Below are 20,616 nucleotides of genomic sequence, written 5' to 3'. Positions count from 1 at the left end.
CGTACTCTTACTACTTGACCTCTCTGCGGCATTTGATATGGTTGACCATCCCCTCCTCTTCAAAAAACTCCACTCTCTTGGCCTCAGAGACTCTGCTCTCTCCTGGTTCTCATCCTACCTATTGCAGCGCTCCTTCAGCGTTACCTATAACGCTGCCTCCTCCTCTTCACTCCCTCTTTCTGTAGGGGTCACTCAAGGTTCTGTCCTTGGACCCCTTCTCCTTTCCATCTACACCTCCTCCCTTAGTCACTTGATAAACTCCCATGGCTTTAAGTACCATCTGTATGCTGACGACACACAAATCTATCTTTCTACCCCTCACCTCACCCCTTCAGTCTTCTCTCGCATTACTAACCTACTAAGTGACATATTGGAATGGATATCACTCCACTTCCTCAAACTCAATCTTTCCAAAACTGAGCTCTTAGTATTCCCCCCAGCCCATGCCCCCTCCCCTGATTTCTCCATCAAGATCAATAACACAATCATCAGTCCCTCCCCTCATGACAGGGTACTAGGTGTAATCCTAGACTCCCATCTGTCTTTTCAGTCCCAAATCCATTCACTGTCCAAATCTTGTAGACTTCACCTCAGCAACATCTCCAAGATACGGCCGTTCCTAACCTTGGAAACCACTAAGCAACTTATTCACTCCCTTGTTATATCTCGCCTTGACTATTGTAACTCCCTCCTCATTGGCCTACCTAATCGCAGGTTATCCTCTCTTCAGTCTATCATGAATGCTGCTGCCAGACTCATCCACCTTACTAACCGCTCTGTATCTGCCACCCCTCTCTGCCAATCCCTCCACTGGCTTCCCATTGCCCAACGGATAAAATTCAAAACATTAACAATAATGTATAAAGCTATTTATAACTCTGCCCCAAATTACATCTTGTCTCTAAATATCACCCAAACCGTACTCTCTGCTCCTTGCAAGACCTCCTACTCTCTAGCTCCCTTGTCTCCTCCTCCCATGCTCATCTCCAGGACTTCTCCAGAGCTTCCCCCATCCTCTGGAACTCTCTACCCCAATTTATCAGACTATCGCCTACTCTGCTCACTTTTAGGCAATCTCTGAAAACCTATCTCTTCAGGGAAGAGTTCCCTGAAGAGGGAATGGATATCGAAGGAGGAGAAGAGAGAGAAGAGAGGGGATTGGGAGACGGGGCTGGCAGAAAGCAGCATTAGGGTGGCTCCCCATTTGTATCTCACCTGAGTGACCCCACCGCCCGCTTTTCGGCATGGACCGCAGGGTCCAATCGGTTGATAAGCCAAAATGAAAATGAGTCGGGGGAGCAAGGCTCAACTGCACTAGAGCATAACAGGGGAACACTTATCTCGGAGAGTCGCAGAGGAGGAGAAATGGAGCCAGACCGACCACAGCAACTTATGTTTATCATAGGTATCATTGGTAAACGCCAGCATTTCCTCCATACGCATGGTATCATTAAGCACGGAGTCCCACATCGGGAAAGGAGGGGGAGTGGCCGATTTCCAAAAGAGGGGTATCAATTGGCGGGTCGCAGACAAAAAAAACGCAACAGACATTTCCTCTGTGCTGCCCATGAGCTCGGTAATATAGATAGAAGAGCAATTTCCTGCGAAGGGGCCAAGGACTCAACATAGATCCGGTTATATACAGCAAAGACTTGTCACCAGAAGGGTTGTATTTGATCACAATCCCACCAAATGTGGAGCTGTGTACCAACAGCTCTATTACAGCGCCAACAAAGATCAGGTGTAGAAGGAAAACTTTTGTGTAGGGAGAGGGAGTCCCGGTACCATCGAGAAAGAAGCTTAAAATTATTTTCTTGCAAGTAGCAAGAAATAGACGATTTATGAGTAAAGAGGAACGACGTGGACCAATCCTCCGCCGTTATGTCCCTACCTAGGTCTCGAGCCCACGCCTTAGTGTAGGGAGGGAGGTCAGAGTGAAGAGCATTGTGAAGCACTTTATAGAGAGAAGCTAGGACGTGTCTTGGTAGTTCATAGAGGGAGAACAGCCGTTCAATCTCAGAAAGTGAGCAATGAATGTTGGAGGAAGAGTGCAAGTGCTTGCAAAATGAGGATAGGTGTAGAGTGGTCAACCAATCCCTAGACCCACCCTGAAGAAGCAGAAGACCCGATTTGGAGCAGATAAAGTCCCGAGCTATGGGCCAGGAAGCGCTTGTAAAGGGTCCAATAATAGAAGAGCCCAACCCCTTAAGAAGAGTTGGGGTTATCAAATAAGGATGATAAGGGAGAAGTAAGTAACCTGTGTTTTAACCTGGAAAACCCACGATGCCAAATAAATCTAACCGAAAGGGACTGTAAAGAAAGGAAAAAACGCCTAGGGACAGTAATCGGTACAGTCTGAAAAACGTATAGTAGCCTAGGTAAGGTATCCATCTTGAGGGTGTTGATGCAGCCGAACCAGGGCAGAGCTGAAGCACCCCATGAAGCCAAACCAAAAGTATTATAGTAATATAGAAAGTAAAATAATTAAGAGAATATAGAGCATTAAGATCGACCGAAATCAGGACCCCCAGGTACGTGATGGCCTTTGGTCACTATTGAAAGGAAAAATTAGGCCGAAGGTTCGCCAGTACATGGGCAGGTAAAGAAATATTGAGGGCCTCCATTTTAGAGATATTAAGTTTAAAGTTACTGAAGGAACCAAATCTATGAAATTTGTGGAAAAGACTGGGGAGGGAAATAAGTGGCTGTTAAAATAGAAAACTAGAAGGTCGTCGGTGTATAAGGATAATTTGTGGTGTGTGGAGGGAGTGTGGATGCCCAAGATTGAGTCGTTAGCTCGTATGGCTCTCGCAAGATGTTCCATTACTAAAACAAAGAGAAGAGGCGAGAGGGGACATCCTTGTCTGGTTCAATTCAATATGGGAAAGGGCGAAGAAACCGTACCGTTGACCAGGACAGACACCAAAGGATGAGAGTAGAGGGGCATAATCCGAGCCAGGAACCACGAACCCAAACTAATCTGTTCCAAGGTAAGTCGGAGAAAGCGCCACTTGACGCGATCGAACGCCTTCTCGGCGTCAAATGAGAGTAGGCAAGCCTTTAAGCCATGTTGCTTGATATAAGAGATAAGATGGATTGTTTTAGAAGTATTATCCCTAGCTTCGCGACCCGGGATAAAGCCAACCTGGTTGTGGTGGATCAAGGTTGGTAAAATAGGGGAAAGACAGTTCGCTAAAAGTTTAGCAAAAAGGTTAACGTCCAGGTTAAGTAGAGAAATTGGGCGATAACTACCACAGAGAGAAGGGTCTTTAGCCGGCTTAGGGATAACCAAAATAGTGGCGGACAAAAATGCTGATGAAGGCACATTCAAATCGTTGATAACATTAAACGCTTGAGCCAGAAGCGGGGCCAATTGGGCGGCGTATTTTTTGTAAAAGCGTGGGGTGAATCCGTCCGGAACCAGGCACTTACCAGTCTTCAGGGCCTTAATTGCCCCAAGAACTTCTGTAATCGAGAAGGGCTCCTCTAGATCCAATGCAGCTTGGGCATCAAGAACAGGTAATGTTGTCTCCACAATATATTGGGACATAGCCGGCAGGGAGGAAATGGTAGGAGCATCAAGATTCGCCGAGGAGAGATTATAAAGTTGAGAATAATAGCGCTCAAACGTAGAACAGATTCCCTTATTGTGGTAGAGTTTAGTATTGTCAGGCGCCTGGATGTGTTGGATCAGATGACGGGATGGACGAGGGTGGAGTACACGCGCCAGGTACTGGCCACATTTGTTAGCTAAAGAGTAATGAGTGTTGCGTGCTTTGTCTCCTGCAACAAGGGAGAAGGAATCTAGAAGTTGGAGTAAATCTCTATGAGCATTAGATAGGTCTACTGCAAGCACCGGGTCTAACGTACGTTTGTGGGACGATTCTAGACGTGCAATGAGCGAGAATAATCAACGCATCTCCGTCATACGAGCTTTTTTCAAGCGAGAGCCATGCTTTATAAGAACCCCTCTAAGAACACATTTGAGGGTCTCCCATTGAATGAGAGGACCGGTAGTGTCCAATGTGTGGTCCAGAATAAAGTCCTGGATAGTCTTCACGACCTCTGTGATACATAGAGAATCTTTGGGTAGGGTATCGTTCAAGCACCACGAAAAGCGACGCAAAGACGATGGCTGGTCCTGAATTGTAAGATGGATTGGGGCGTGGTCTGACCATAAGTAATGACCGAGACAGGATGAACTCAGACAATCTAGAAAAGACTGTGAAACAAAGAAATAGTCTATACGACTGTAAGATGCACGAGCTGCAGAATAAACACTGTAGTCTCACTCTGAAGGATGTTGGATGCGCCAAACATCCACTAAGTGTAAGTCATGCAAACACGACTTAAGTTGAATAGGTAAAGGACACACAGTGAGCGCTCTCAAAGAAACAGCAGCTGAACATCCAGGATAAACGCATATAAAAATCCTCAGTAAAACATATACATATAAAAATGCAAGCAAGGGTCCTTGCTCTACCTCAGAAGAAGTGCGTGCGCACGAAACGCGTCAGTAGGAGTCTGTGGACGTCGTTGACACAACGCCGCCGGTGCCATGTGGAGGCCCGGCGGCCACCTATAATTTTAAGAGGGTCAGTGGGTCACTTTCACTTGCCACCTGATTATGTTTTACTTGGTTTTTTTAAATAAATTGAAGTAATATACTACACTATGAGTATCTCTCTGTGTTCTCTGTGAGGGGTCTTTCTCCCAATTTCACAGCCACAGAGTGATTTCAATCCCAGCCCTGGTTCGATTGAAGAGGAATATCCTATCCTGGGAGCTTCCTGACCTGCAGGATTTCGTTTTCCCACAAGAGGGCGTTATCATCATCCATTTCAGCACATATCCATTTTCTGACCAGAGGGAGAGAGTGGAATCTCCAGGATTTCTTACATACATGCGTATTTTAAATGCGCTTCTGGTTAGTTTGCATTCTTTCCATTGGCACTGGGAATTAATGAGCACCTTTTCAGGACTATTATTGTGTTGATTTGCATGATTTGATCATTTTACAGCGCTGCATTTTTATATGTATACAACTTAAGTTGAGATAAGGCTGATAAGGAGAGAGAAGATTTACCCACTGAAGTGTCCAAGTCTGGAGAGAGAGAGCTACATTAAAGTCCCTTCCGACGATGAAACAATGACCCCCAAAAGCAGACAGCCTAGAGAGGACCGCCGCCAGAAACGGAGCCTGATCTAGATTGGGAGCGTAAACGTTCGCCACTGTAAAAACAAAATCTTGGTATTTCAATTTAAGGAGGAGGTAGCGGCCAGTTGGATCAATTAGGGAGTCCAAGACCTCTGGGCCGAAGGTATGATGAAAGGCCACTGACACCCCCCTAGACCTAGCCTGCGAATTAGTACTATGATACCACTGAGTATAGTGACTATTGTGAAGGACTGGGATACCATCAGAGTGAAAATGAGTCTCCTTGAGTAGCAAGATCTGTGATCCATATTTATGGAAATGAAAGAGCATCTGGCTCCGCTTCTCTGGAGTGTTAAAGCCCCTACAATTAATAGAGGAAAATTTCATCTGAGTCATATTTGGTTGAGGGAGAACAAATAGAAAAAAAAAAAGCGTGTCACCAATAGAGCTCCACCTAACCGCCCCCAACCCCAGGGGAGAGAAAAAAAAACCCCAAGTAAAAGGAAAGAAAAGAAGGGGATTAAATAAAGAACTAGCGATAAAAGGCAAGAAAGGAAGAGCAGAAAAAAATATAGGAATGAGAAGGAGAAATTACTAGACAGGTGAGCTGTCAAAATAACTTACAGTGTGATACTACGCAGTATACCGAAGGCCTAGATGGGGAACATTAAAGGCGTATGTATCCAATCCTGACCCAGGCCTCCCGCAGGCAAATGATAACTTGAGAAAGGTCACACTCAGATGAGGATGACCCCCTCTACAAAACTTATTTAATAATCCTTCAAACAGGCATGAGAAACTAAGCCCCCGCCCCCCAACAAATAAACATAAACAGAACACAATAATGACGGGGTGTGGATGAAACAAATAAAGGAAGGGCCCAAAGCCCCGGAGACTAGGGCCGAAGGCGTCCCCGCCCGTCACAGCAAATGGCGGTGGCAGTACCCAGAGATTAGCCACAGGCCACAACCTCAGAACCCAAAAAACAACAGGCTCAAATATAAGGCACAGATCTAATAGGAGTAACCAACAGAATGTGCAATAACTGAAGGAAGAGGAAGAAAGGGAGAAACCTTTCAATTCACGCAGATAGGGGATCATTCCTCCAGGATCTTTTTGGAGGAGGATCTGGAACGCTTCTTCTTCTTGCGATTGGACCGCTGCCAGGAAGAGGGAAATGGAAGGCCAGGGGTTGGAAGTTGAAAGGGCCAATCTGAGAGGGACACCTGAGGTAGCTTGAACACACCGAGAAATGTAGGCAAGTCTCCAAGGGTGTGGAATTGAGTAGATTTACCGTTCTGGGAGGCATGAAGTTGAAATGGGAACTGCCACTGGTAGCGGATATGCCTCTCCTGCAACATCTGAGTGAGAGGGCGCAGAGCCCTGCGCATGGCCAGAGTCTGGCAGGAAAGGTCGAGGAGGAGCATCCCCGGCACTTTGTTGAATAGGATTGTGTCCTGCATGCTGGCCGCACGCATAATGGCATCCTTTACCTTAAAGTAGTGGACCCTGCACATGGTATCACAGACAAAAGATGGATCAGGATTCCCGGGGCCCATCGTGCGATGTACTTGGTCCAACTCAATATAGGTGTCTTTAGGTTGCTGGAGCAGTTGATTGAAGATGGCGGTAACCACTGCAGCCAAATCTTTGGATTCAATGGTTTCTGGTATGCCCCTGATCTGGATATTGTTACGGTGGTTCCTGTTCTCAATGTCATCTGGTTGTATAAGAACTGTATGGGAGTTAAGGGTCTCTTCGTGAGTTTGTAATGTGTTACACAGACCATCAGCAGTGTTTTCAATTTCTTCCATACGCACACAAATGTCTTGTTTAAGATCAGAAATTTCCTGTTTGTATGTGCTTTCAATACGTTTCACATAAAGCTCAAAATCTGCCTTTGTAGGAAGGGATTTGATGTAGGTGTGCAGGGACCGCATGTGGGACTGCAGATACCAGCCATCCTCAGAGCAGAGAGATGCTGGGGAAGGGATGCAGGATTTCTGTGTGCTCTTTGTGTGCTCTGCTTGCAGAGCAGGATCCCCAGGAGGAGAGAGAGAGAGCCCCGAGGGCTTACCTTTCCTTCTTTTGAATGGAGTCCTGTATCATTAGGGGACGAGGAGGGGAGAGGTGCCAGCGCCATCTTGGAGGCCGGGGTGCCCGAGGCCTCGGCCGAGGATCGTGTCAGAAACCAGATCATCTCACCACCGGACCGGCTCCCCATTGCTCTCCGGGGGTCCAGTGTTGATTTTTCTCCATGGGGATTATACAATAGCACCCCCGAGGGAGAGAGGGAACCTGCAGTGGAGGTCCGGGAGCTGTGCAGATTAGCTGGTACCACTCCAAGCGCCAAGCCACGCCCCTCTATGTGACACATTTAATAAAGTCAAAACACTGGTGCATAAGGTCACAAACCTTCCATGAGGTTTTACAAGAGCCTGGATAGCCTTGATTCATCACCCTGGTGGTGTCCAGCTAGAAAGATGGAAAGAGGCCAACAGAGATGAAAAATGGCATGTGGGGACACTGGATCACTGGGCAGGATGCCGCTATCACAACGGAAGTGAGTCAGTACGCTGGCAGGAAGCTGACGCGATGGAAGGGCCGGTGTGGACAGAAGGGGAAGTGATCTTCCTGGGTCCTCCTGTCAGGGAATGCGCATATCTATGCGCAGGCGCAGAACCCCTGTTAGCCCTGCTCATGGCCGATTAGTGGATGCGTGTGTTTTCTTTGTTACCTTGTAATATATTTGTTTTTGTAAATATTTTATTTGCAACATTTTGATCTTTTGAGTAACCTCCCTGGAGGTATTCCCGAGTGTAGCTCGGGGTAAAGTTTCAGTACCACAAGTGGTAACCCCGAGCTACACCTTGGGCTTACCATGCGGCGCTGCTCTGGGATCCCTTCTGCACTTACCTTGTCCTGCTCTCCCGTGATGTCCCCCCTGCAGTGTCCCTGGCAATGTCCTCCGGCCGATGTCGGCATCCGTCTTCCGGGTTCCGTTCCCTGCGACGTCAGGATGTACGGTGACAGAATTGGCGGGAAATTTAAAAATGTCAAAAAGTGACATTCACTCAATACACTAAAATCACATAGTAAAACATTACTGTATCAAACCATTTCACATACATTTTGTCCCGAGTGCTTTCTCCTATGCCCTGCCTGCATTTTTACTGTTCTTTCAGCCTTGAAACTGAGAAACGTCCATGGCGTCCAAAAAGCGTCCCTTTAGGTCAAAAGCAGTTTTAGACCAGCTAGAGAACAGAGATAGTAAATTAGAACTACTTGCAGAATTGAGTAATAATGATTCGTGGGGAAATTTGTCATCAGACACTGAAAACATTTTGTGACTTTGCTCAGTGATGTGCGAACTTGGCGCTATATTTCAAATTTTAGTGTTTTTGGTTTGATTATATTATTGAATTAAATGTATTAGTATTATATTATTATTTTTTATGATTATTTATTAAATTATGATTTATGATTTCGTGTTTCAAATTGTAACATACCCGGGATGTTTACTAGACTCTTGTTCGGACAGATTTCAGTGAGTTATTCCTAAAAATTACAGGCCTACAATAAAAAATATAAATATTTCCATGCAAAAAAATGTACCGCTTTGAGCACAGAAATATGGACATAATCAGACTGCTAGGGAGGTTAAATTTATTCTTATTATATTATTTTTTTTAATGATTATTTATTAAATTATAATTTATTATTTCGTGTTTCAAATTTTAACATACCCGGGATGTTTACTAGACTCTTGTTTGGACAGATTTCAGTGAGTTATTCCTAAAAATTACAGGCCTAGAATAAAAAAACTACATATTTCCATGCAAAAAAATGTACCGCTTTGAGCACAGAAATACTGACATAATCAGACCGCTAGGGAGGTTAATAAACCCTATTTTGGAAAGTGTTGAAATTGTCTGTAAATGCGCTAATGCAAACTAAAAGAATCCCTGTCTCTTGAAAAGTACTACTTTAGAATAGTTGTCTGGATATACCTGCCTGTGGTGACAGTGTATGTCACAGACGTTTATTCTAAAATCATAGTTGGTATTGCTAAGATTGTGAGTTTCCTCCTTCTCAGTAAAAAGGTGATGGGGGTGGTAGCTTAAAGAGTTAATTACTTAGTTAATGTAACCCAGTGAAAATCCCTCTCAGGCTACTGGCACCTAGATTGTGGTACCGCGAGCTGGAAAATCTTTGTGCAGGGTGCAGCTGAGAGCGGAATTGTTATATAAGTGATAGTGTGGTGTGAGATTGGCCTGTCCTTTGCCATGAGTTGGTGGGAAAGGCAAGGGTCTGACATCCATGTTCATTCAGAAAATCATGCCCCCTATCAGCATACTGCAGAGAAGAGATCTTGCTGTCGTGCAGAAGCAGTGTCTGTGCTGTCTGTGCAGAAGCAGTGTCTGTGCTGTCTGTGCAGAAGCAGGGTCTGTGCTGTCTGTGCAGAAGCAGGGTCTGTGCTGTCTGTGCGGAAGCAGGGTCTGTGCTGTCTGTGCAGAAGCAGGGTCTGTGCTGTCTGTGCAGAAGCAGTGTCTCTGCAGAACTCTCTACAAAGTCCAACATGCTCGTTAATAAGTCAGAGCTAGAGCTCTCCAATCAGCAGGGAGCAAACGTTTCTTTGATTGCAGAACTATAGACCTGATTCAGTATGGGAATTTCTATGCACTACTACACAGAAAGCAAGAGTCCTTTTCTACACCATGCTGGCAGAGAACAGTCTTTTCTACTACTATTAAAAAAATTATTCAAAAACGGCATGGGGTCCCCCCCTCCATCCATGCCAAGCCCTTCAGGACTGGTATACATTTTGGGGAGGCCCCCCGCCATTTTTTAAAAAAAATTTGGCCTGGGGGTTCCACTCAAAACCCATACCAGACCCAAAGGCCTTGGTATGGATGGAGGTGGGGGACCCCATGCCGATTTTTTAATTGCCGGCAATTTTTTTTTTTATATTCAGTTGTCAGTGGGAAACCCCACTGACAGCTGATGACTCATAGGTTGTTAGGGGCTCGGCAGCCACCCATTCCTTAACAACCCATGACAGTACTGACAGACACCAGTACATACCGCATGCCTGGACCACTACTTAATTACCACATGCATTTAATTATTTATTTCCTTTTGTGAATTGACTTTAAGGTTTTTTTATGCAGTATTTACGGAGTGTTTTGCTATTTTTGGTAAATACCGCATACTAGCAATAGTGAATTGACATTTTCAGTATGGCATGCCATATGTGGTCATGTGACTGACTTAACTCATGCGATAAGCTTTAGTGAATTGTGCCGTTTATCCCAACTTTTGATCTTATTTTCTTTCCTCCAGTTTAAGACCCCTTTAGATCTATGTGATGCGGCAATACATGCTAAAATTAGTTTGTTAAAATTAGTTTCTAATTGCATTAGAATGGCACTCCAACACACAACTACAATAGTGGGCAGCACACTACAGTGCATGCGCCATTTTAATCCTAGGAGGTGCATTGGCAGCCCATTCCAAATGCAAATGTTCCAAACTCTTTAACACAGTGCAGGTTAACAAACAAAATACTGCATGTTAAGGTGTGTGCAGTAATGTACCACAACAGACTAAAAGGCCTTAATGATTGAGCCCCATAATATGACATCTGGTGGTAATTATGCACTGGCTATAGAAGGAGAACTGCGGGTGTCCAGTAAATGTGAGAAGTGCATACATTGTGTTAGCTCCCGAGGCTTGACATATGCAGTCTCGAAATATATAGCCTCACTTAAAATAACTCTTCAATTAGGTAATTATACCACAGGAGCGTCAATTCACAGTGACACAAATGGTATTTCACTAACAGGGTTGTGTATCTTTGTCCTTGAAATTCTGGCTTGCAGGCTGGTCAGTGCATTCAAAGATATCTTTGCTTATCGTATAATTATTCTTTAAGTTACCCATCTTGCCTGTCAATGTTCCTGCCAGATCCATGCAGCAATTCTGCTGTTTAAGAAGAGGCTGAATATTATGTATCCCAACCAGAGCCAGGTTTACATTTTGGGAGAACATCTGGTGCTTTGAGCACTACCCATGAACAGGCCACACTATGAATCATGACCCGGTTTTGCTGCCTAAAACAATTGACAAAAAATGTGACAAAACCAGAAAATACTATTTTTTGCTAATATAAACAGTAATACTTTGGGCAAAAAAATATTTTTATACTAGTATGTATCCTGTTTAACCACTTAAGCCCTGGAAGGTTTTACCCCATCATGACCAGGCCATTTTTTGCTATTCTGGTAATTGCGCAGTCATGCAATGCTGTACCCAAATGAAATGTATAAACAAAATTCACACAAATAGAGCTTTCTTTTGGTGGTATTTGATCACCACTGGGTTTTTTTATAAAAAATATTATTTACTGTCTGCTATAAAACATATCCAATAAAAATAATTAAAACAAATCTAATTTCTTCATAAATTTAGGCCAAAATGTATTCTGCTACATGTTTTTGGTAAAAAAAAAAACCCCAATAAGTGTATATTGATTAGTTTTGTGTTATAGCATCAACAAACTATTGTATATATACTGGAATTTTTATTTCTTTATTTCTTTATACTAGTAATTACAGTGATCAATGACTTATAGAGGGACTGTGATGTGCAGTGGGCAATCTGACACTAACTGACACTGGGTGGGAACTGACTGACACTGACATCACCAGTGACACTAATACAGTGATCAGTGATAATACTATACACTATCACTACTAATGACACTGGCTGGGAAGGAGGTTAACATCCCGGGGTAATCAAGGGGTTAAAGAGGTTGTAAAGGTTCAAGGTTTTTTACCTTCATGCATTCTACGCTTTAAGGTAAAAAACCTTCTGTATGCAGCAGCTCCCCCAGCCCCCTCAATACTTACCTGAGCCTCATCGCAATCAAGTGATGTGAACAACAGCCTCGGCTGTCCTGGGTCTCTGCTCCCTCATTGGCTGAGACAGAAAGCAGGAGACATAGGTTTCTGCTGCTGTCAATCACAGCCAGTCAGCCAATGAGGAGAGAGTGAGGGCCAGGCCAAGACACTGCTCCGTGTGTGAATGGACATATGGAGCAGCAGGTGACCCCATAGCAAGCTGCTTGCTGTTGGGGAACCCGACAGAAGCAAGGGGCCAGGAAGCCCTTTGGAGGACTCGAGAAGGATCTGGGCTGCTCTGTGCAAAACCACTGCACGCAGTAGGTAAGTATAGACATGTTTGATATTTAAAAAAAAAAACCATTTAGAATTGCTTTAAGTGTGTGCCTAACAAGTGCTAATGTGTGTAATATGTGCTGCTTTTTTGTAAACATCTATGTGTTCCTTCTCTCTGCTGTGCAGGGAGAAGAAACAATCACTGGTCCCTCTGTACAGAGCCCTGTGTTGTTTATCAACACAGGGCACTGGACTGTGTTTGAACACAGCTGAACAGCAGGTCCCGGCCATGAATCATTGGCCCAGGACCTGCTGACAAAGTGGCAACGTACAGATACAATGTGGACGGACGGTGCTGAATTGGTTACTATTGCCACACAATAAAATTTCTGTTACAAATCATGGTAAAGTTATTTACTAATAAAATTTACAGCGTATCCCCTTCATATCATGCTCTCCCCATCAACTAAGAGGACCCCCATCATATCACAGTCCCACCATCACATCAGAGACCTCCTTCACAGCAGAGCCATGGGTTGCCATGGTCCCGGCTCTAGAGCTTCATTGGTTGTTAGGGTGCTGGTGGCAGGCTCACACCATGGCAACACATAATAGTGAGTGATCCAGGGTAATCTGCACCTCATGTCTAAGGCACTCCAGGGGATCCTAAACTTCAGCTTGGTTGAGAAAGACTGGTCTACTGTACACAGCAAAACAAAAAATTATGTAAAAAAAGATACATTCCCTTTTAATGTCTATAAACATCATTTAAAAGTTGCTTTATATAGAATAATTGAATTGAATAATGCATAAGTATATAAATACGTCTGGTGATTATCAGAACACAATACACTCTTCACATGCAATTATTGCATAGAAAAGAAAGGAAAACTGGATAGATTATGACAGTAAAAGATCTACCAGAACATAGATTTAATACCAGTTTAGTTTGCTGGGCTACAAGCTTGTAAGATACTTTTACTGCATCAAATTAAAGGGAAGAGATGTATCGTCTTGTCCCCATGCAGAGCATTTACACGTCTGCACAGGGGCGGACTGACCATTTGGAAACTCGGGCACTGCCCGAGGGCCTGGGGTCAGTAGGGGGCCCCATGAGATGCCCCTGGTACCTTTTTCATAGGCTTTTTTGAGTTTGGGCAAGGACACAGGTGTCTTATGATCCCCTATTGAGGGCCCTGGGTCAGTAGGGTCCCCATGAGATGCCACTGGTACCTTTTTCATAGCCTTTTTTGAGTTTGGGCAAGGACACAGGGGCCCCATGATCCCCTATTGCCCGGGGGCCCCATGAGTTGTCAGTCCGCCCCTGCGTCTGCATTTTAAATATCAGTATGCAATTTAATTTGTGTTCCCAATTCACAATACAGATACCCTGGGATTAGACATGGTGCAGAGATGTGAAAAAGTTTGACTTTAGCTACACGTACATGTAGATGATTCTTGCCTGTGAACTTTGAAATACTGACATTTTGATACATGAAACAAAATGGAAATTGAGGTGCCACAGCACTGCTAAGAGGTCCGGATACAACTTTATATCAGATATAATATTTATCCCCTGGTTAACATTTGACAGATTGAAGTCCCATGACAAGTCACGCCCTATTTGCCAATATGAAACCATTCAAACTGGTGTGCAGCAACTTTGAAAGAGGTTCCTGCACTATTTTTGCGCGATTTCATATGCAGCTTGCATTGACATCTGTGTAAATAAAGTTGCACAGATGTTGGCAAGCTACGCATGAAGTTGCACTGATCGTCAGCTTTAACATTTGTTTTACCCTTAGGTGGGAAGGAGTTAATTTGGCTGCTCAAAGAATGGACACATTTTGCTGTTAAAATAACAGAATCTCTTGATCAGCTGTGGGCTTTTTAAAGACCCCCTCAAAAAAAAAAAAAAGAACAAGAATGGCAAATGTGTCAACCTGTGAACACCTTTCACTGCGTTTTAGACTTACAGTTTAATTAAGTCATTGAAATTTAAATCATCCTTGTTTTTTCTAAACACTCCTTGCTTGAAAAAAAAATGACCCGATTCAAAATTGTGACGTGATGATTAAATAGTTTGAATATTTCAAGGCTAGTTTAATGTTCCAGTCATTAGTTTTCAAGGTGCTTGTCCTCCCATCATTATTAATGATTGTTTCATCTGCCTTACTAATGGATTTGCCTTTGTCAAGCTTCTCCTGAAAAACAATGTGACCACTGCATTGCTGACCAGGTCCAAACATCCAGAAAGATACACTTTCTTCTGGGGTTGGAGCTTTTAAAAGTAATGTATTGCCTATGAGATAAGGATCAGCTTCATGGAACAAGTGAGACCTCTCTGTGAGCTTTAGCCTGAGTTCAGTGTAATCCACTGTAGCCATATTTCACAGGGATGCCCACCTGTGGTATGGGAAGGTATGGGAAGGTCTGCTTCCTATAGTATGTACCGCAACAACTCAACCTGTGTCTCTGCTTGACATATCACCAATTTGATTAAAAATGCTTTCAAGATGTGCTTAGATCTGAAATGTGACTGGGGGAAACTCCTTCATACTGAATAATTCACCTGACTACCTATATTACTATCTGATTTTACCAGTGAAAGGAGAAGGTTCTCTGGCATTGAAGGTGAAAAGGTGAAGTGTTCCACCACCCCCAAACTTTCCCTGTCCTCAGTCTCTTCCACCCACTTATTCACAATAATGAGAAGAACCCTTATTTTAGCTTCTCTTGGTTTGGTTATGTCCACTCTTCACCTTACTTTATGCAGTATATTTTTATATTAGAGTTGGGCTTGATGTTCTGACAGTGCATTGTGATTTGCCAAATCAATGCACCTGACCACATTTAATAAAGGACTTGTCAAAGACTGTCTACTGTCATTTTTTACACTACACTTTTTATTTGTCAATGAGTAGCAGTACCATGTATCCCATACTCATTCACATGGGGGGCCGGGATCTGGGGCCTCCTTGTTAAAGGGGGCTTCCAGATTTTGATAAGCCGCCCACCCGCAGACCCCCACAACCACCGGCCATGGTTGTGGAGAAGAGGCCCTTGTCCCTATCAACATGGGGAAAAGGTGCTTTGGGGGGGAGCCCCCCTGCCCCAAAGCACCCCCCCATGTTGAAGGCTTGTGGCCAGGTATGGTTCAGGAAGGGGGGTGCTCGCTAGTCACCTCCCTTTCCTGACCTGCCGGGCTGCATGCTCAGGTAAGGGTCTGGTATGGATTGGGGGGACCCCCAAGCCATTTATCTTTAAATTTTGACGTGGGGATTCCCCTCAAAATCCATACCAGACCTAAAGGGCTTGGTATGGATGGGGGGGACCTCACGCCATTTTGTTTTGCAAAATTTTTCATTGCAATGCTTTTTACATTCAGCTGTCAGGGGGGACCCCGCTGACAGCTGAAACATTAAAGCATGTTTTGACTACTAAAATACCGCATGACTTAAAAATAAAATAACTCATGCGGTATTCTAGTAGGTTTTTTTAAAAAAAATGCTGTGCAGTATCTTACCACATACTCGGATTGTCCTGGTTCGAAGTTCGCGGTCAAACTTTCGTTACGTTCGAATGTTCGACTGCAAACTGAACAGGAGGGTGTTCGGCTCATCACTAATCATGTGCTTGAGTAGTTGGTGCCAGGGGCGGACTGACAACTCATGGGGCCCACGGGCAATAGGGGATCATGGGGCCCCTATGTCCTCGCCCACACTCAAAAAACCTATGAAAAAGCCAATGAAAGGTACCAGGGGCATCTCATGGGGCCCCCTACTGACCCCGGGCCCTCGGGCAGTGCCCGAGTCCTCGAATGGTCAGTCCGCCCCTGGTTGGTGCCTTTTACTATACCTACAGGCTACTCCCCGAAGTAGTGAGCTATACCTGATATCTTTGACATGTGGGCACCTATCACCATGCTTTCTATACTTAAACATTTCTACTGATTTTACTGTTGATGATGCAATTACTGTATCCTACTTTATCTTGCACAAGGTTTTCATTTATCTTGTGTTGCAGCCATCTTTATTTGATTAGCCTTTGTACTGTAACTGTATGTGGTGGAGCAAGGGGTTGTATTTTTGGAAAGCGTTAATAAAAATTGTGCATTAGAAAAAAAAACCCTTAAAGCAATATATTTAACTCACCTGAGTCTGCTTTCACATGACCCACCGCATCACCTTTTCCATAGGTGGGGACCGGTGTTCCTCTACTGTAGTCCAGTCCCAGTATTGACAGATCTTGTTGCTTCCCCTTGTCGTAATATCATCATGCTACTGCTGGAGTCTTCTGGATACTGTGGGGACCCCGCCAATGGACATCTAATAAAAAATATCCATGTTACCATGGAGAAATATGGATATTCATAAAAAGTCCCATTTCTTTTCAGTGTAGGTTAAAGACTTGGCTCATTAACTGACTAGAGATTTAGCCCTTTAGCTGTCTTCATAACCTTTTATACTTTCTTGATTCCTGATTAGGTTATAATACCAACTATTTATTTTCTTCTGTTTTTGTTACCAATCTGCCATGTGCCCTGGGCCAGAGGATGCCTTTTCCATTTCCCTTTTAAACCACACTTATTTTCCACATAGTTACATAGTTAGTCTGGCTGAAAAAAGACAAACGTCCATCCAATTCAACCATTAACCACTTCAAGTCCGGACACTTTCACCCCCTTCCTGTCCAGGCCAATTTTCAGCTTTCAGTGCTGTCACACTTTGAATGACAATTGCACGGTCACGCAACACTGTACCCATATACATTTTTTAGCATTTTTTTTGAGGCAGGTATTTATTCACCACTGGGATTTTTATGTTGTTTTGCTATATAAATGAAATAGTCCAAAAATGTTTTTAAAAAAGTGTTTTTCTTATACAATTTTGCAAATAAATAATCTTTCTTCATAAATCTTGGCCAAAATGTATTCAGCTATCTTTTTAGTAAAAAAAAATGACCCATATTAGTTTATAACCAAAAATTATAATTTTTCAAAAACATTTTTTTAATTTTTTTATATTATTATTTATGGGTTTTTTTTTTTACATATGGTCACCCTAGCAGTACAGTGTCACCACAGTGACACTGTACTACTTGTGGGGGGTGATGAAGATTTGTTTTTGTTTTTTTCAACACTGATTTCTTTTACACCCATAAAGGCTGTAAAAGCAATCATTTCTCCTTCTCTCTGGCTGCATTCCTGCAGCCATTGAGAAATACTGTGAGAGCTGTGATTGGTCACAGCTTGTCACATGGTACAAGGCTGTTATAAATAGCCTTGTACCATGTGATCTCTGTGATCATTCACAGATGTCACAAGTAGTAAGCAAGTGACATCTTGCTTACTACTGTTCATGTGACATTGGCGAATCAGTGATCACATGATCTGGACCTCACACAGAGGTCCCGTACAGCGATCAGTGCACCAGATCTCGATGCCGTGCACTCCCAGGGAGCACGCATTGGCTGAAAATGCGGGTGCCGTTTATGAACGGCAACCCGCTCCTGCACTGCTCCCGTCTGGCTGTTTATGTACATGGGCCGGACGGGAAGTGATTAAAAGAAAAAAGTTATAATCTTACACCCACAGTTGATACAGAGGAAGGCAAAAAACCCAGCAAAGCATGATCCAATTTGCTCCTAAAGGGAAAAAATTCCTTCCTGATCCCCCGAGAGGCAATCGGATGTTCCCTGGATCAACTTTATCTATAAATGTTAGTAAAGGGCACATAGCTTCCCTTTAAATATGGTCCACTATACAGAGTGAAAGTTTTCACTGCCCTTGTGTCTTTTAGAACCCTGGCACTAGCCTTGGGCCTAATCTAGCCTCAGGCACCTAAGTGTACCTCCACCCCTGCACCTACAACAGTTCTTTTCATTTGATTGATGATATCATGTCTGCCTTTCTTTGAGAAAAAGATCATTTTTGTTATTACTTTGTGTTTGTGAGCATGCGGGCATCTAAAGAATGTGTCATCAGGCAGACGTTGTCAGTGTTCAGAGAAGTATGCTGGTGGGAAGAGAGGAGGCTGAAGAACATAAACACCAAGTAGGAAATTCAAAAATAAACAAGTGCAGATTGTGAGGGAACCACCAACACATATTTAAACACAACAGAACAGATGCATTATATCACAGCTCTATCAGACACGCCATTTGGCATATGCAGCACATTGATTTTCCAAACATGATCACAGGAAAGATTGTGTCTCATCACAATTTAAGCCGTTCTTCATTTTATCTTATGCCATCTCATCTGATATAAATGGTGTGATGGTCAGCAGTACAATATATGCCATACATTTGTAAAGATATATAAATACATATTAGATTGATATGTATCATATACAGTATAGTGCATGCGTTATAATTCTGTAGATTTTCATGACATTCGGGTATATGTATTTCTCCCAATGGCACGTTGACCTCTAAACAAAACCCTCAGATTAGAATAATTAATTTTACCGCTGTTCACAACACCCATTTTTCTTTTTCCGTTGTATTATTTCTAGCCCTGAGATACCTTGGTTACAGTGTGGTCATTTTAAAAGCACTAACCAAGCAAGAAACATTGGAAATGGTTTCTTTATATGGGCTTGCAAATCTAGTATAGAACCTTGACTGGAGGTCTGTGTGATGAAAGGTTGATATATTGCTGCAGGATTGGAACACAAACATGCTAAGCCATCATGGCTATTGTTTCTGCATACGTTCCTATAATCCTTGGATGTTACAGCTGGGCATACTGTACATAATCATCTTGCTGGATCATCATGTTTGTTACCCTTGTATTTATTCTTGGGATCTTCCCATTTACTCACCATGTTCAGATACAAATGCAGGCACCTTTAATTCCATTTCCCACAAATTCCTGGACATGCTCAGGGAAGATAAATTCCTCAGCAGCTACAAGAGGCCACATCTGATGAAGCGGAGGAAGCTGGGGAAGTGATCTGCAGCCAGGTGAGAGGCACTCCACTGCCACAACTGGTGTGCAGTCAGCTTGTCAGAACATAATAGTACACAGTTTCTCCGGAAGATCCAGCTACTGTGGGAAGCATCTCCCTGCTTGCTATTATAGTATTCAAGTTCTACTTTCACTGTCTCTCCTCCACTGGAAACTTTCCCTATGCTACACACACATTGTCCCTCACCAATGGGTTCCTGTCCCTCACCTAGCCACTTCACAAATGCGCACCAACTGCTTTGGGACAGTGAATTTTATTTGCACTGTCCTCACTAAAGACGTAGGATCAGACAGCTGCTCCCCTGATTACACCTATGGAGGCCTCAAAGGAACAAGGGTTGCTAGCTCCTCCATTCTCTCTGTGTAGTGGCTGCTGTAACAGTGCCACCTGTGCAGGGAGGCTGAACTAAACTGCCTACATCAGGGGTGTCAAACTGGCGGCCCTGCAGCTGCTGTGAAAAGTCCCATCATGCTGCTGCCTTTGGGAGTTCTGCTTGTAACTGTCAATCTTGCAATGCCTCATGGGACTTGTAGTTTGGCAACAGCTGGAGGGCCGCCAGTTTGACACCAGTGGTCTACATGATCACATGATCATTCGGCTGATTACCTATTCCAGGGGTGTCAAACTGGTGGCCCTCCAGCTGTTGCACAACTACAAGTCCCATCATGGCTCTGCCTTTGGGAGTCATGCTTGTAACTATCAATCTTGCAATGCCTCATGGGATTTGTAGTTTGACAACAGCTGGAGGGCAGCCAGTTTAACACCTGTGACCTATTCTGTCAAAATCGCATTACTGAAAACATGAAACTGGTGCTGCTGAGATAGCTAGCCAATGAGCATCCAGTTTTCCACTGACTCCAATAATTCACATGGAACGCTAATCATGTCTGTATAATGTCATTGAGTGACCTTCAGAATCATCCTTTGCTAATGTAAATTACAAGAGCTTCAAATCAGCCACATATAATCCATCCAGTACCTAATTAATTATGTGCAATCAGCATTGATGTGGTGTCAGTGATTTAATAGTCTGATCTCTATATGATACCTTAGTGATGAATCTCTGCTGTCAATAAAATGTTTACCCAGAAAAGAACATTGATATACCTAAGTCTTGCACTTAGCCAGTTGCTATAGGAATCAAGGTGACATTGGTAGTTTGATGTGCAGTAAATTGGACAGCTCGATAAAGTGGTATAGTGCTGGATTACTATAACATAGTAGGACATCAGAAAGAGCTACATAGCAAGGTTTGTAAGGTGCCATAACTGTTGGCTATACAACATGCTTAGATTATGAATATAAT

The sequence above is a fragment of the Staurois parvus genome, unplaced genomic scaffold (assembly GCF_062004578.1).
Source record: "Staurois parvus isolate SC_StPar_1 unplaced genomic scaffold, SC_StPar_1.0 ptg000118l, whole genome shotgun sequence".
NCBI classification, from domain to species: Eukaryota; Metazoa; Chordata; class Amphibia; order Anura; family Ranidae; genus Staurois; species Staurois parvus.
Note: the sequence above shows the minus strand (reverse complement) of the source record.